Genomic DNA, 8,135 nt, shown 5'->3' with positions numbered 1-8,135 from the left:
ATTGCTTGAATTTGATCATGAGTAGTTGAAATGAATGCTATATGTTATGCACCTCTAACTGTCCCTACTATGATCATAATCCCATCTTCCTTCTCTACTGTCATCTTATATTCCTATAACTCTATAATCCTTTAATCCTATATTTCCTTCCTATATTCCTTTCCACCTTGCATAATTATATACTCCTTTGTCCTCTCCCCACTACCATCTCATAATATCTCTAAGAAATCATGATGGCTTGTGCAAACTTTCATTTGGCCTCAACACCATCACTCCACATCGTTTACATATGGATCATTACTATCATTGCACCTCAAATTCCCATGCTTCATTCAATTGTAATGATCGACTCCATGTTGTCAATCGGCCAAATTTTGAGGTGTTGGGAGTAGCTTAAATCAAGACTGTGACATTATTGATTAACAAAGGAGAAAATTTTGTTTTAATCTTGCAAGGGCGCATTCGTAACTGAATTGTGGTTCTAGTCGACATGGGGGATGACCGTCATGAGCCCACATTCTGCCAGTTTGTGTGCAGTCCCGAATATCAACAATGCAAAGGAGTTGTGGAGAAGCGAGGATGGATGACATTTTTACAAAAAAATCAGGGGTATAATGATAAGGTTGCTCTATCATTTGCCCAAAATTTTGATGGGGAGCACGTCAATATTAGGGATTTAAGTTTCAAAGTCACTGAAGAATCACTGAGCAAAGTTATAGGGTTTCCCTCAGAGGGTGAACCATTCTTCAAAGGTGGGCAGCTAAATATTCCAAATTGCACCATGTTCTTGAAGACAGAAATCACTCAGTTGGGAAAAAGGTGTATTGCGGAGATGTATAGTAGAGCAGTGGCACCCTCTGATCATGATGTTGTAGTTCTTCCTTACCTGTGAAGGAAGGTATGTTGTTGTCTTTCTTTACCATATTCGTTTGTTGACCTATTTCATTGAATATAACCAAATAAACATCCTGCATTTCCTAAGGTTGAGCTTACACAAGATGGCCAGACATGTATAGTCTGAAAGTAGAAAGCCCAAAACGACATTGTATCATCACAGTCTCATCAGGATTATAATAGTTTCTGAACTTCGAAGCTGAAAGAAATCGTGGGAGCATTTCTTAGTGGAGAACTTCCCTGGGGAAGAGACTCAAGTCAAAGGGCGACAACGATTGGTGGGTTGATCCCTGAGACAGAAGAATGCAACTCCCGTGCCTAACTCCCAGGTAACCCTTGCCTCTCCTACTAATTCTACAGCTCCCACCCATGGAACCCCTCAGGAAGCAGGCCCTTCTTCGAAATATGAGGAGGATGTTATTTCTTTGAAGAACCAAGTAGGCACGAAGAACAAAGGCAAAAGGAATAGGGCTAAGATAAACCGACCTGAGCCGAGCTCTATGGTAGAGGAAAAAATGGTGGAACCCCAGTCGAAGGCTACCAAAGCTCATGAATGCACCAAACCAAAACAAAAGTGCAGGAGAATTCTCTTTCCTACCCAGAAGCCCTCGATTCCTACAATGGAGACCTCTGCTCAAGGCCGTCATAGAACCCACAGTATGACTAGAACCAAACATTCCATATCTAAGGTTACAAGTTCTGAACATGTTGATATTCCATCATCTCCCGATTCCAATGCAAAAAAGTTAGAGTTGTCTTTTGAAAAAGTACCTATGCCCACGTTTGAAGCAGAAATCCCCGTGGATATTGCACATGCCCTGGAAACACTGTCCCCCGTTAGGCCTTCGTTAAGTAGAAGTCCTACTAAAGCAAGCTAGCACATTTCTTCACCAAAGGAAAGCATTAGTAAATCACCTGGGGGCAGTGCATCTTAGCAATCAACAACACCTGCAAAGGCTCCAACTTTTGCTGAGGAGGATAACCTGAAGATTTGACTGGTCAAGCTACAGAAGAAAATTGTTAAGCTCTGAGAACAAGCCAACAAATACAAGGTCTTGTTCCATTATGTAAGAGAAGTCAATAATCAGGTTAGAGACTCTAATCTTAGACTGTATGCCAATAATGATGATCTGAAAAGGAAAAATAGATAGTTATTGCGTTGGAAGACCTTAAGGTTTAGGCCCACTAAGAAGTTAAGTACACAAAGATTGGCTCTACAGTTTAAGAAGTGTTCTACTCCAGTTAAGCATGGGATAGAAGTTTTGGTCAAGACTGCTAGTCTTTGACCAAGGTTCTTTTTTATTTTGCAACCTCTTCTTTTTGGTAGACTGTAGCAGATGCATGAGGACATGCATCCAAATCAGCATGGGGGGATGTTGGTGCTTTGTTTTGTCCCCAATTTTACCACTTATCACCTCCATTTTTGCTCCTTTTTGTCAAAGAAAGTACTCGTTCACCTACCTTTCCATCACCATCACTGTCCTAGACCTTGACATGAGGTAAATGCATTACATTAGTATCATTTTTATATTTTAAGTTTGAGTAAGTTTGTTTTATATTCCTAATGAGCTGACTAATCATTATGGGTTAAGTGTGAAGATTTGGAGCAGTATGGACAGGTCAACTAAAGATGGAGGGAATTCTTGTCAACAATCTTGTTTTGTCATTTTTGTACTCAACAACTCAGTCTATCATATGTACTCAACACCATGGAGGCTTAGTAGACTCTTTCTACGACTTCGTACTTCTAGAGGCTCGAACACCACAGTTGAAGATTTTCACTGAGCCCGAGCTCGATGGTTTCCACAGTGAAGATTTTCTACATCCTCATCAAAATAGGTCCATGCTAATGTTGGGATTTGTTGGAATCTATTGTGCCAAGGAGAGCGAAATCATTCAAGCAATTAGATCTCAAGTCTAATTTAGTAAATTCGTTGAGTTTTCCATGTATGGGTTTATTTTTGTTATGAATTGGAATCATTTCCTATAAAGGCCAGTATTGTAATGAATTAGATTTAAGAAGGTTGTTATTGAAAACTATTGAGTTATCAAACTATTGTTCAAACATTATTATTCGTAATTGAAGACTTTGTTATGGCTATGCTTTGAGCTCGAATCATTCTGAGTTATGGTTTATTGTGAGTTTTTGATTTGAATGTTTTAAATCTTTCTTTCCTGCAAGTCATTTAAAGCTTACCCATGTGTGGAAGGGCCTACCATCATCTGGGAACAAGATTCACTGTTAGTTCGTAGGTGTATCATTGTGTGATAATTTATTACATTTGTTTTCTATTCAGTTCTGGTGTGAGTTCGTTATGTTTTCTTGTACAAATGTGTGAGAAATTCCATTAATTTTGGTTTGATCTTAATCGTTATAACATTGCATTCATTGATAGACACCTCGATTAGGAATTCTAAGTGCGTAGATCATTATGTGTCATATAGGCTGTGTGTAAATCCTCGACATAGAGTTATGCTCTATTCCTCATAAAACGTTGAGTTTGTATTTCGATATAGAGCCATGCGTCGTTCTTTCATTTAAAATCACATTCATTTATATTTTTTATCAGAACACCTATGATAGGTAAATCAATTTCGTTTTGAAATTACTTAACATGATCTCTGTGTGTTTAATTCGATGTGTCTATCTCTTTAATGAAGTTCATGATAAATGTTATGAGGGTGACTGTGGATTGCCCTGTGCATAACAAAGAGATTAATTTATGGTATGAGTTTGGATTGTGTTTTCAAACAAATCTAAGTTAGTCACAATAAGAATTTCATTTTCCATTTCCACCGTTGAGTTGTTTGATTTCTTTCAGGCATTATGATTCAGTTTTCACAGTTTGATTTATTGTAAAGCATTTCTTTAAGAGCATTGATTTGAGTGATTAGATTATCATAGGATAATTTAAATACGTTCTCGCATAACATATTAAGATTGATTTCCATTTACATTATTGTAGAATAAAGGTTGATTTCAAGCATTTAACTATGTGATTTATATTTCCAGTGCGATTCGATCTTTTACATTGCTTTGAGCTGTTTGAAAATGGTCAATTCTAGAATAGACTAGATTTCCATTTTAAATGTAGTAGCCTAAGATTTAATAGCAACAAACCTAGATAATTTTGTCAAAGATTTCATTTCTATAAAGTTGGTTTTTGTAGTTATTTAAAGTGAAGTTTGGAAGGTGTTTCATTTCTAGGTAAAGGCAGTTTGGTCTGAATGGATTGAAGATAGCAGATCAGGATTTGATTTTAGAATTATAGCCTTATCATATTTCGTTACAAATAAAATAGGTGCTTGATTTCTTTAATAAATAGAAGTTTGAATGCTCGCTTGAGATTTGTAGTTGAGGTGAATTTTATTTAACCTCCGGTTTCAGTAAGATTGTCATTTGATTCCAGAGAATTAGAATTAAGAGCAGAATGGATTGAGTTAAGTAGAATTCTTTCAGATTGCTTATGTTTTCGAAGAATGAGATGAATGCCTAATTAATATTGTTTCTTTTCCATCATTTTGTACTTAAATCACATACTCTAAATTTAATCTTGAACCAAAGATGCAGTACAACTCATGCTTACGAGTCCTGGTTGACAATTAATATTAAGAGATTTAATCACTAATTAAAACTCCCAATAGGTGGTGCATCCAAACAAAACAAATACCCTAGAGAATTCTTCCTCCCTCCACTGCTCACACCACACCCCATGAATGACTGAAAACCGTCTCACTGTTTGAGATCCAAGAAACAAAAAAATGGCATCTATGCAACTAAAATACAAATACGAAATGCCAAATATGAAACTTGAGGTTGAGTCCCTATTCCTTCTATTATAGACTCAAGAGATGTGAGCTGCGCAAAGGAAGATGGGAGGAAGTAGAAATAAGGAAATGGAGAGGTATAAAGAAACATTGGAAGAAAGTGAATGGCCATCAAAGACAATGGGACATAGAGTAGCCAATTTAGAACAGATCTTGCTTCGAGATGCAGCAGGGGGAGGGCTTGATGTAATTGCAGATAGAATGCATGAACAACTAGAGGAATTTCTAGAAGATCTGGAAGCAGAGCTTTGAGTGATCCTTTAAGTCCCAAGAGGTCTTCAACACACGAAAGAATTTTCCCTTTTGAAAAAGCTTGTGTAAGGCATGAGTGATCTTACACCTATGTCAATGTCCAGGGCACACAGTTCAGCTAGAAGTATTTGTTGCTATAAAAATAGGGATTCAAGCCTTTTTGCATCCAGATATCAGTGTCACTCAAACGGTCCTCATTGAGATATTTTCCTACAAATGATGTAGAAATATAACATGTCAGAGTCAACTTCCTATGGATGATTGTAGCTGTGAAATTTGTCGCACCAAGAATGGATTCTGTAGCCTTTGCATGTGCATTATTTGCAACAAATTTGACTTTGAAGTGAATACTCGTCGATGGGTGGGCTGTGATACTTGTTCCCACTAGATACACATAGATTGTGTAATCTGTGTTGGACAAATAAGCATAGGTACTACTGGTCTTTTAACCATTTTTTGGGGAGGAGATAAGAGTTTGCAAATCCTGTAGGTTTTCTACTTAGTTTTATTTCTTGTTTTTGTTAAGTTGGTTTTGGAGAAGAGAGTTAAGCTTAGTGTCTTGTAATCATTGACCTAGTGGATATGAAATATATCCAATTGGGACTGAAAATTATGGATTACGATTTTCTTAAATTCCATGGTATTCAGTATCAATCTTATTTGCCAAATTTACAATTTTAGAAATGGTGGAAAAACATTGAAAGTTGAAAAACATTGAAAATTGAAATGATGCTGAAAGATTATATATATTTGTTTTATAAAGTTTGATAAAATTTTCAGTTTCTATGTCAGATAATTTGAAGTTTATCATATTCTAGCTAGATGAGGATTTAAACAAATTCCAGTACTGCCAACGTGTTAATAAATTCTAATACTGTTAATATGCCTACAAAGTACAAAGATTGCTTGTCCCAAACAATCCATCCTATAGTCCCGGGTCCCAAATATGTCTAGAGAACCCCTGCGACATATGACCCAAAATTTGCATATCTACACCAACAGAGATAGAAGCACTGTAACTTGTTTCTCTTTCAAGTAACGTACTCTCTTGTGACCCATGAAAATGAATCATACTGCCACAGTAATGAGTCTTTTTCCCTAGAGAGAAAGTAAAGAGTACAGGATCCAGTTGTGGCTGCATGACTACAAAATCATTGCAGAATCTCTGTTTTAAGCAAACCTCCAGTTCCATAGGCAAAGCCATTGACATTCCAAGATGTATAAGGAACACATATACTGTAAGCACAGTTACTAGAGTACTAAAGTAAATTCCTACAGTGGTACAGTAGCATGATCTCATTTGGAAAAATTCAAAGTGATGTCCCAAGCTATAGATATACCAACTAAATGTTTGTTTACCATTTCCATTGGCTATCTTTGCCTCAAGGAGAGAAGTTTGATCAAGTCCTCCACCACAACCTCTACCAACTCGGATGTATTCATGACTAATTACATTTCCTTGGCCAACAAAAATATCATCACTCAAATTGGTCATCTTTGATGCTTTGCTTACACCTCCTCTTGTGACATAAGATAAGCGATCCAGATGCCCATGGTGAAATCGTACCTTAGGTGGGTTTGCTAGCAACTGCTACCAAATTGTGACATTACTAGCCTCTTGATTTGATATAATTCAAGCCAATTGTGCCTTGCTTCTCATAGAGGTGCATTCTCAGATGAGGAATTGTTGTGGGTTGCACCTCATGGTCTCCAAAATATTTCTGCTATAGATTTCTCATCTTAAAAGCTCCTTCAAGATAGCTGTTTTGATTCATGTCAATTATTTGCAGATCTTCACTATGAGTAAAAATAATAGCAGAGTTTTGATTTTCCAACTTCCCTTCACTAAGGATACCATGTCCCGAAAGTTTGATGTGATATATTTTCTGGTCTAGTTGATCCACAAACTTAACAAGGACTGAGTAATAAAACCACGGGGGCTTATCTTTCTCTCTATCTTTTTCTTCATCAACGTAAGCAATCCGTGGAGATGGGTATGTCAACATAAGGCCCAAGATGTTCTTCACCCGATCATTAGCAGATCTCTTATGTGTACCATACAATTTACATGATACAATATATGTGAATTTAAGGTCTTCCACTGTTTGCAATTGTGCCCATACTGATCTCTGATTATTTTTGTGCTCATCCTGAATAGACCTTTGTACCTTGTAGCCTTCAAAAATTTATTCATCCTTTACCATATCCAAAAATTACTGGAGTTCTATAGCTTCCTGGTAGTACATCAGACCTCTGACTGTCTTGCTCAGAACCTGCCCTTTATTAAATTCCCAGTGCAAAGGCTTTTGCACTTTATCTTTTTGTTCTAAGACATCACCCTCTGTCTCACAACTTGCTTGTCCTAGGAAGTCCTTCCATTCACCTGTGTAGATTCCTAGCAAATCGAAAATAATGGAGACACCATCTCCATTTTCCAGCAAAAGTTTCTTCAATGAGAAAATAACATTCCCCTTGTAGTATGGCACCAGAACACCTTTTAAGTCAGACAACCCAGGAAGGGGTTCCTTAATCCTTACTGTTCTGCTTCGAAGGGTGGTAGAATGTAATTGAATCCCATCCATAACAAAGTAAACCTTGATAAGTATAATGCTTTCTTTTCTCCTGTCAGCCATTTGATCTGGGGATGGTGCTAGTAGAACTTGAGAAGGGAGTGCAACGACTTTGCCCCAGCTAACTGTTAGACCATATTAATGAATAATGGCCCCTTGCATTTCATTCTTTGCTACCTCATATTCAACTCTGTACATAAAAGGGACAAACATATCATTATGTTTCCTCGTTGATCCTTCTTTTGTGCTTGGCCACATTGTTCTAGCACTGGCAATAGAACCAAACCGAAAATAGCTTATTGCTGAGATTAATCTCCCATCCAGCATGAATGGAAGGGGAGAGATTTTTAAACCTGGTATATCATTGTGCCACAATATTGACCCTTCTTCATCTGCAAGTTTGTAGGTCTTCGAATATAACCACGTTGAATCAGGAATATGGTCTGTAATCTGTTCCCCATTACACCCTACATGAAGGCACATTTTACCAGAATCTATTTCTAATCTTGATGAGGAGACAATGTCAAAGAAATTTTCATCGTGGTCCATCTCAGATACCAAAGTATGGAAAGACATAAATGGGGGCAGCCC

The 8,135-nt window shown here is 37.2% G+C and overlaps 1 long non-coding RNA gene and 1 pseudogene across 1 annotated transcript; both read left to right on the top strand.

Annotated features, from left to right (window-relative positions):
- The first annotated feature begins 205 nt into the window (after positions 1–205).
- LOC149170314 (uncharacterized) lies at positions 206–2,724 on the top strand. The gene is made up of 2 exons (XR_016259880.1): positions 206–898; positions 2,487–2,724. It is a non-coding gene; the product is annotated as an uncharacterized LOC149170314 (long non-coding RNA).
- A 2,067-nt stretch (positions 2,725–4,791) lies between these two features.
- LOC149170313 (OBERON-like protein pseudogene) lies at positions 4,792–5,513 on the top strand (annotated as a pseudogene).
- The last annotated feature ends 2,622 nt before the right edge of the window (positions 5,514–8,135 follow it).

This window comes from Pinus tabuliformis, chromosome 4_2, assembly GCF_031772625.1.
Source record: "Pinus tabuliformis cultivar Carrire ecotype Pingquan chromosome 4_2, CPIR1, whole genome shotgun sequence".
NCBI classification, from domain to species: domain Eukaryota; kingdom Viridiplantae; phylum Streptophyta; class Pinopsida; order Pinales; family Pinaceae; genus Pinus; species Pinus tabuliformis.
The sequence above is the reverse complement of the archived record's forward strand: the minus strand, read 5'-3'. Positions and strand labels throughout refer to the sequence as shown.